Here is an 8,550-nt window from a genome sequence, read left to right on the forward strand (position 1 = left end):
AATACCCCTTTGCCTGCGCAATTGTCAACCCCACACAAATAAAACTATCACTTGTAAATTGTAGCTTCTCGTAATTTAATGATAATCTTACTAGTTTAGTGCTATAATTAGTATTGATTAGAGCCTGTTGAGCCGAAGTGGGGGATGTACAGAGAAGTAGGGATAAAAACTCAGTCGGAGACATTTTGCCAAAAGTTGTTTGGTGTTTGTGATCGCAAATTCTACCAGAACTCGCTGGTGTATATTTTGTTTTGTGTAAATGGAGAATAAGTTTAGAGAACTTTGGCGGGCATAGTAGCTTGCGGATCATAGTTTGTGATATGTTACTTGTTGAACTTGTAGTTCGAGCAAGTCCCCTTCTGAGCGATCCACCGTCTCTGACCGACTTTTTGCAGTAAAAGTTGTTTTAGAATTTTTCATGCATCTGTAGCTACGATGCATGAAAAATTCATCTGCTTCGGTAATGTTGTGTAGCGTCTTTGGTATCAGTTAAGAAATTAGGGGTAAGAAACACACTCCAACAAGAAACAATTAAGCGTACACACAGCAAGTCACACGCCCCTCGCACGCTTTGCGTCGATCAACTAAGGCGCCGCCGCAATTAATTAAGACGTCAAACATTCGGCTGTCTGTGATATTTCCTCTAAAACCACACTATAGAAATTCACTTCGAAAAGCAGCTCGGTCCAGTTGGCCGCACAAAGCACACGGTCATTCTCGAAACGGTGGACCGGCCTTCTAGCACAACGGGAAGACAAAGCACGCTCGTAAGAGGCTGCATCACTGGAAAGATATTTTCACCAGGTTAAGCTAAGTATGCACCTCTTGCGAAATGAAATTTCCTATACAAAACCTATGCATAAAAAACGTCGCGAAATGCTCGCGAAAAAATTTTTCGTTTCCATTTCGTAAGCGGTACGCAGCTCTCGCGAAAACGATAACGAAAAATGCAGTTAGCCGAGACACGGTTCGACAAACGATAAGTTTCATAATACTTCCGCGAGATAGCGCTGCTTTCTATGCGCTGTCACCAAGGCAAACTTTTTCCTTGCGAAATAATGGTCAATGGTATTATTTCGCACGGAGGCTCGCGAAATTTTGACAGGTTGCAATGAAAAAATATAAAAAACACAAGATTAGTAATTTTTTGTATTTTTTTCATCGCTACCTGTCAAAATTTTGTAGTTTTGAGAATCAATATTTTGAATTTGAATGGTAAGTTTTAAAATATTATTGGAATTGTGATTGTTTCTAGTAATTATTATTATTTACAGGCACACCCGAACAAAGCAGCCACAAGAGCAGCATTTTTCGTCAGCAGCAGAAGCAGCAGCCATCTATCTACTTGATAAGTTTTCATCAACAACAACCAGATGCTACAAATCAGCTCAACTGGACTCAACATCCTGGATCTGGCAATCAGCCAACCAACATTAAATCGATACAACCGTAGCAGTACCAACAACTCCAAATCCAGCAGCTGCCAACAATCTCTCAAAAAAGAACCACAGCAATTACAGCTCAGAACCAACAAAGCAACAAGAGCTTTTTTTACGAATAATGGACCCAACGGACACACTTTATCGGCACATTCTGTCGTAAAACTTGCCTGCCACTATTCTTACCAGCGGTTACCTTCCTGATGTAGAGAAATCAGAGTCAAACACAAACGTCATATTACTGCCTTGGCTCCTACCAGTTGCTTGCATGAAAATATCGCTGCCTCCACAGTGCTCGTGATTCCATCCCAGCAGCAGCTAGCAACCACAATTCCAGTGCTTATCGCCAGCAACATCAGAAAATCAAGATTTTCCCTAGACCATGACCATCATCCGACAGATCGGTAGCAACAACGTTCAACTGACGGTAAAACCTGGCCAGCAACTGCAACTAGTGCAATCGATCCAAGCCAATCAGGGCCAAATGTAGAAGACCATTGGTCAACCGCAAAAAAGATACATCAACAGCACCTTCAAACACAGTAGCAGCAGCATACTGTACTGTACCACGCCGCGTGCAGGAGGACTTTTTTTTATTCAGTTGGTGCAGCAAGGTGAGTCATTTTTACTACCTTTTTTAGTTTCGAAGGATCAGTACCGTGTTCAGTACATTGTAATGTAATACCCTATTCTTATTTCAAAAGCTCGCGTTCACTCATTCACGGATATTTTTCATCATAATTTTTTTCAGATCGAACAGCAACCATAGCGGATACACATCACCGAACACCAACAACATAATGCCATAGTAACCACCCAGCAGCAGAACACAGTGATAATGGGCCAACAGTAAATACAACATCAAGATCCTCGGAAAGGACTTTCTCTTTCGGTATGTGTTTAACAGTAGCTTCTCTCCTCCAAGCATACCTTTGCATATTTAGATGTCCTTGTCAATTTACAGAACAAACATAATGGAAGCATACTCTACACGCGCGACATATTCAATCGGGCCAACCGTGTGACTCGTTTGGAAAAAAGCGCTCATCATCGGTTTCATGGCAGCGAAGTGAGCAGACAAAAGAAGGCGTTTTTTCCGCAAGGTCGCTCTGGGCAAAAGTTCAGCCAATTGCAAGGAATAAAGCACCGGAGTGACAGTATCCGTGCTTTTGAATTTTAATACCCGGTCGAAACGATGGCAAGTGCTGCCGATAACTGGGTCAAAAAGGCGGAGGGAGGATCAGGAAATTTCTGCACTCGGTAAGTGTTTTTTTTTGTCATAACCAACTAACCTATTTTTGGAGCGATAATTTTTCCATAGGTTTTGAATTTTTCTTTTCAATACAAATAGGTTATCGATCTGAGTATCCCTAAGGATAAGGAACCAGAGCCGGCGGCTGACAGCCCAAAGAAAGAGAATGCGGAAAAACCTTCTAGTTCACCGCCAGTAGAACCAGCGATCAAATTACTCCCGTAGAAACGGCTGCACCTGCAGTTTTGTTTTCGGTAGCTACAGAAATTAAGACTTTAGCAGCTCCTGAAGAAAAAAAAAAGCTGCTAGCGAAAATGGAGAAACAGCTTCCTCCACGGAAGATGCAGAGGCATTCAAGTAAGTCGAAATCTGGAGAAAATTTTGATTAGGACATAAGTAAGTGTAAGTAAGTGAGAGCCTCTCTCTGTTTACTTTCTGTTTCGATTATTACGTCTTTATAACACTTTACACTAATTTTCCAGTACATATCGAAAGCCGATAGTTTTTACTAGAATATTAGGCAAAGAGTTGAGTACTAAATATTGAAACGACCGAGTAATTAACAGAAGAGAAACACACCAAAAAGAATCTCATTGTTACTTACGTCCTATTCAAATTTTTCTCCAGAAATATTTAATATCAGCTTTAAAATTATCCATGATTCATCTTTTAGCCCGGCGGATGCAAGTTTGCTAATTAAACTTATTCGCAAAGGTCTAGTAGAATCAAAGCTGGATCTGGGGGTGAAGGATCCTTCTTCGCCGCTATACTTGGTTAAAACTTTCGAAGCTTTGCACATGAATTCGGAACTGCTTCAGGGAGTCTATGCTATGGGTTTCAACGCTCTTTCCAAGATTCAGAAGACGGCTCAACCTACTCTGTTGGCCGATCCGCCACAGAACATAATCGCCCAGAGTTGGTCGGGAACAAGAAAAACCACTGCTTTCGTGCTGGCAATGCTCAATCGAGTCGATCCGTTGAAAAACTATCCGCAGGTGATTTGCCTTTCCCCACGTATGAACTGGCAATTCAAAAGGGGAAAGTAGCTGCAAAACGGCAAAGTTTTGTGCGGAAATCGAACTTGGTTAAACCGTTCGCGGTGAGAAGATCGTCAAAGGGGCGAAGCTGACTAATCATATCATCATCGGAACAGCCGGGCGTTCGACCTTAAGAAGATTGCAATTTTTGTACCGGACGAGGCGGGCGTTATGATCGCTGTTCTTTTTAGCCACGTACGAGCGGGAGGTGATGGGATTCGCCCAGTACATCGTAACCAATCCGATCATGATTCTTCTGGTGCGGGAGCAAGAATCACTCGATAACACCAAACACTACTACGTCAAATGCCGCAACCAGGAAGAGAAATATCAAGCAATTTCAAACATGTACGGTGTGATTACCGTCGGACAAGCGATCATTTTCTGTCATATGATGTATAGGACAGTTGTAAACTCCAAGTAAACTTATTTTCGGCATTGTTAATCGATCGAAACAGGCACGCAAAACGGCCGGTTGGACCAGGATAATCACTCAGTAGCGGTACTGTCCGGTGATCTAACGGCGGAGCAACGGTTGGCCGTTCTGGATCGATCCTGAGCCGGACTAGAGAAGGTATTGATTGCAACGAACGTTCTGTCTAGGGGTAAGTTCCACCACTTGATTCTGGCTGCAGCACCAGGTTACGGAGAGATTCTTCCGCCTTAGGTATCGATGTTGAACAGGTGACCATTGTCATCAACTTCGACCTGCCGATGGATTAGCAGGGACGAGCCGATTGCGAAACGTATCTACATCGAATTAGACGCACCGGTAGATTCAGTAAGTGTGACTCATTCTTGTGATCCTACAGATTGTATTTCTTCCCACTTCTTTAACAGAACTGAATCACCATCAACCTAGTGGGCAGTGATCGAAGCATGATGATTTGCAGATCAATCGAAAAACACTTCCGGAAAAAGATTCAGTTGCTAGACGCGGAGAACTCGGACGAAATTGAAAAGATCGCACCGTAAAGTGTTTTCGACCAGCTACTGGTGAAAGGCATAGGAGCTTTTTTGGGTCATACTTGTTATGATTCTGAATTTATAATTTTATTAATTTTTTTTTTCTTCCTTGACCTGACATATGTAACCAACAGGGTAATAAATTTACAATTAAAATTACAATTTATCTCTACCCAGTTCTATCCAAACATTTGAAAAGGGCCTAACTGCAAAATGTAACAAATTGAAATTTCATGTTTTCCATTAACAAATATCTACCCGAGCACGTACATAACGCAACATTTGAGAATTTTGATAGCGATTTTACAACAATTAATAAAAGGGCCTAATTGATTTTTATGACCGAACTGATTATGAAAGGACCTAGCTGATTGAAAAGTGCCTAACTAGCAATACACTCGTTTTAAATGGATTATAACGTATTATTGTATTATGACTGATTGTAAAAGGCTTATAACATCTTTTCCATAATTTACATACAGGGTCAATCTGACCATCAAATTAGAAATCAGTTAATTCGTCTAACTTTCGGTGTAATATCAGACTTGAACAGCATTTTTTGTGTGAGGTATTCTGCCGCTAGAAGCAAAACTGTCCCATGTGCTATGGGAATCCCTATACACATGGGACAATTATGCTTCTTGTGGCAGTAATGCAAGTAGTAGCAATATGCGCAATTCCTTAAACCTCTATAGTGTTTCATGCAATAAGAATTACCACGAATTACTTATGGCAATAAATTTGAACTACGATTCTCACAATTGTTATACCAAAAATAGGTTTGTATCCGTACTGATTATTGGTAGCATTCCCTGAGACTTCCAGAACATTTAGTAGTAGCCATTGTTATCATAATCGATTTTTAACGTCAGCCAAAGTTTAAAGCCTAGGGTTTGGTTCGACCTGAAACCGATTGAGTCGGAGTCGGTTGTTATATTTGCGTTATATTTCCGGATTCCGAAGCGTGTTTCGAAAGGTAGTTTCCCCGAGACTTGTGAAAGCGGTAAAGGCGGCCAAGGCAATCAGATTTGCTTCTTAATGGTCAAACGCCGATTAAGAGTTACGATTCGGACAATTACAATAGATTTGGTTTGAGCGAATTTCGATCATTTCCCTGGGTCTTCTGGAACCGGTAGAAGCAGCCAATTTAGATAGAAAATGGCCAGCCAATGATTTAAATTTCCGATTGCAGGAATTGTGCTGTCTAAATTGGTCAGACTGAACTTCCCCGAGACATCCGGAACCGTCACAAATAAGCATTATGATTAATCATGCTCGAAATATGATTCACGCTGAGTACGTTACTTCCCTGAGAGCTTCATGAATGGCAAATAGGTTTACAATTGTTACCGATTTCATACACATCCGTGATGAATTAATAAAATACATTATTTAAAACATTTAAATGACAACAGAAATATAAAAAAGAAATAAACAAACAACAGCTGATGTCGTTTTCCAGTTATCAAAAGCGACATCTAACAGCAAACACACAGACGCGAGCAAATGTCAAAATTCCGCACGGAAGAAGGAAAAATATTTCGCGACCTCATTTTGCAAGAGGTGCATACTAAGCTTTAGTCGCAAAATTGAAATTAAAAGAACGTGTACTCACAAGATCCGTCACTTCGCAGCACAGCTTTAAAGTAAGGCCGCTACTCACAGCTAAACGGACCTAGCAGGCAAGATTATTAAGACCGCTCACTCAATTCACACAATCCGCATGCGATAATCGGCATCTGGGGAAGCAAATCTGTCGAAGCGGTGGAAACCCCACGAACACGCAGAGGAAGATCTGAAAGACAGGTTAGTTATCGGATGGTTCGCAAAGCGTGATCTAATCAGCACCAACTCGTTCCACAGCATAACAAGCGATACAAAGTCAAACGGATTGAGTGTCCGTTGGGGAATACGTGCATCATTACGACACGACGGGGATCGAAAAGTGAGTAACACAAAATACTGGTGAAATGACATTGCTGACTCTTGTTTCCTGTCAGGGTCCCCGTTTTTGTACATCGAACGAAGTCGTTCCGGTCATTGCGTGGTGAGAGATCCGCGACGAACGAGGTGAGCGATACCATCGTAAATACAGCACGTAAACTGCTGAGCCGTGAACGGCAGAGTTGTTGGATTGATATTGGGCGCTCAGTCGACCACGTGTGACATATCATAGCAGACGTGGCCAGGATTAGAGGGCGTGCTTCTTCGTGTTGGAAACGCGGTGGACCAACGAACTAACCCACCGATTTTCGTAACAGGTGATCAAAAGACACAGGACTGCTGCAAGAAAAGCGTGGCGGACGAAGGGAAGTAACGTGACGTGTGTATCAAACCGTTAGCGGTCATAAACGTTGTAACGTGACGAACATCCTCATGCAGTTCGACATGAAAATACGCATCTTTCAAGTCTAGTTTAGAAAAGAAAAGAGAACCATTGTTGTGAGTAATGTCTGCCCATATCTTGTCTAGCGATGGCATTGGATATGGATCACGGATTATAGCCTTGTTAACCTCCCGATAATCAATAACAATACGAAAATCTTTAACGCCTTTCGGTACCAACACCATGGGCGACACAAATGTAATTGTGTCAGCTTCCTTATCGGCTTTTTCGATAATCCCCTTTCTTTCCATGTCCGCAAGTCTTTTGTTGATTGCGTCCTCAAATGCTTTGGGAACAGTGTAGCGGATTATCTGCTTCGGTATAACAGAATTGTCTATTTTAAATCGAACTCCTCCAACTTTGGAAACTCATTTCGTTCTGTACCGGAGATAGGTTGTGAATCGTGCATGTCATTTTTCGTAGTGTAGGACTCGGCAATAGCGTTAACACTTCCTGCCTTTGGATGTCCTATTTGAATCAAGTTCAACTTTCGGGACGTTGGATATCCGAGTAACGACAATTTTGTTCCATTTACCACGAAAAATTTATCCAGCACTCTGAATTGATTATGGCCTTTGACCGCAATATATGCATTGAACGAACACACAACGTCCAAAGACCGCTGATTGGCATACCCTCTTAGAACTTCCTCTGGATGAACAATCAAATCTTGAATAACTGTATAACAATTGCGCTTTATCATCTGCCATCCGTGGCTCGTTACTGTATTCACGGTGGCGCCGGAGTCTATCAAGAATACGAAACTCTCGGAGCCAACTACACATTCTACAAGTCGTGGATCATTGTTAACGTGGGAGCCAATGTGTGATGAATGATGGGGCCCAGTGATTAACTACAACATAAAAAAGATGGGTGGGTAATGTCTAGGACATAACCGGAGTGTCGTGACTACTCGTTTGACTTGTAATTCAAATCGAATGATACTCAATGAAATATGTGGGAATGTTTCAACTTATTCTTTATAATAATTATGGTGGTGCTGAACAAGAACCTTTGTTGTTGGCGTTTGCGTTGATAGGGGATGCGCTGGATTCTAAGCTCGTTGAGACATTCATTCATGAAATGAACAATTTTCTTGCTTTGAAATATCAATGTTAAAATCTCTCGAAACAACCATCGGAATCTTTTTCGCACACAAATGAACACGCTTAGCGAAAAACTAGGGGCGGGTAATGTCCGGGACATAACCGCGATGATCATATTCTTAAAATTCTGCTTGTATCTCTTTCAAATGGCTAAATTTTACGCATTAAGTTCGATTCACCGGGCTCAGCGAAATTTTCCTGGGGATCCCGTTCGTTAGTATATTCAGCAAAACAATTTTATTACCGAGTTCTTCGCGTTGAATACAGGTCAATAATTTCATATAATGATTTCAACAAGCAGACAATGTACGTGTATGACAGGTGGGAGTGTTCTGAAGTGGTTTTAGTGGAGGTAACAACATAA

General features: G+C 41.6%; 1 long non-coding RNA gene across 2 annotated transcripts; it reads left to right on the top strand.

Annotated features, from left to right (window-relative positions):
* Positions 1–852: 852 nt before the first annotated feature.
* On the top strand, positions 853–4,947 carry LOC131682861 (uncharacterized). Of its 2 annotated transcripts, XR_009304210.1 has the most exons (9): positions 853–1,105; positions 1,186–1,215; positions 1,275–2,053; positions 2,191–2,331; positions 2,404–2,699; positions 2,791–3,048; positions 3,365–4,333; positions 4,396–4,509; positions 4,569–4,947. It is a non-coding gene; the product is annotated as an uncharacterized LOC131682861 (long non-coding RNA). The 2 variants fall into 2 exon arrangements; XR_009304209.1 differs by having other exon boundaries at positions 853–1,215.
* Positions 4,948–8,550: the final 3,603 nt, after the last annotated feature.

This window comes from Topomyia yanbarensis, chromosome 2 (assembly GCF_030247195.1).
Source record: "Topomyia yanbarensis strain Yona2022 chromosome 2, ASM3024719v1, whole genome shotgun sequence".
Lineage (NCBI taxonomy): Eukaryota > Metazoa > Arthropoda > Insecta > Diptera > Culicidae > Topomyia > Topomyia yanbarensis.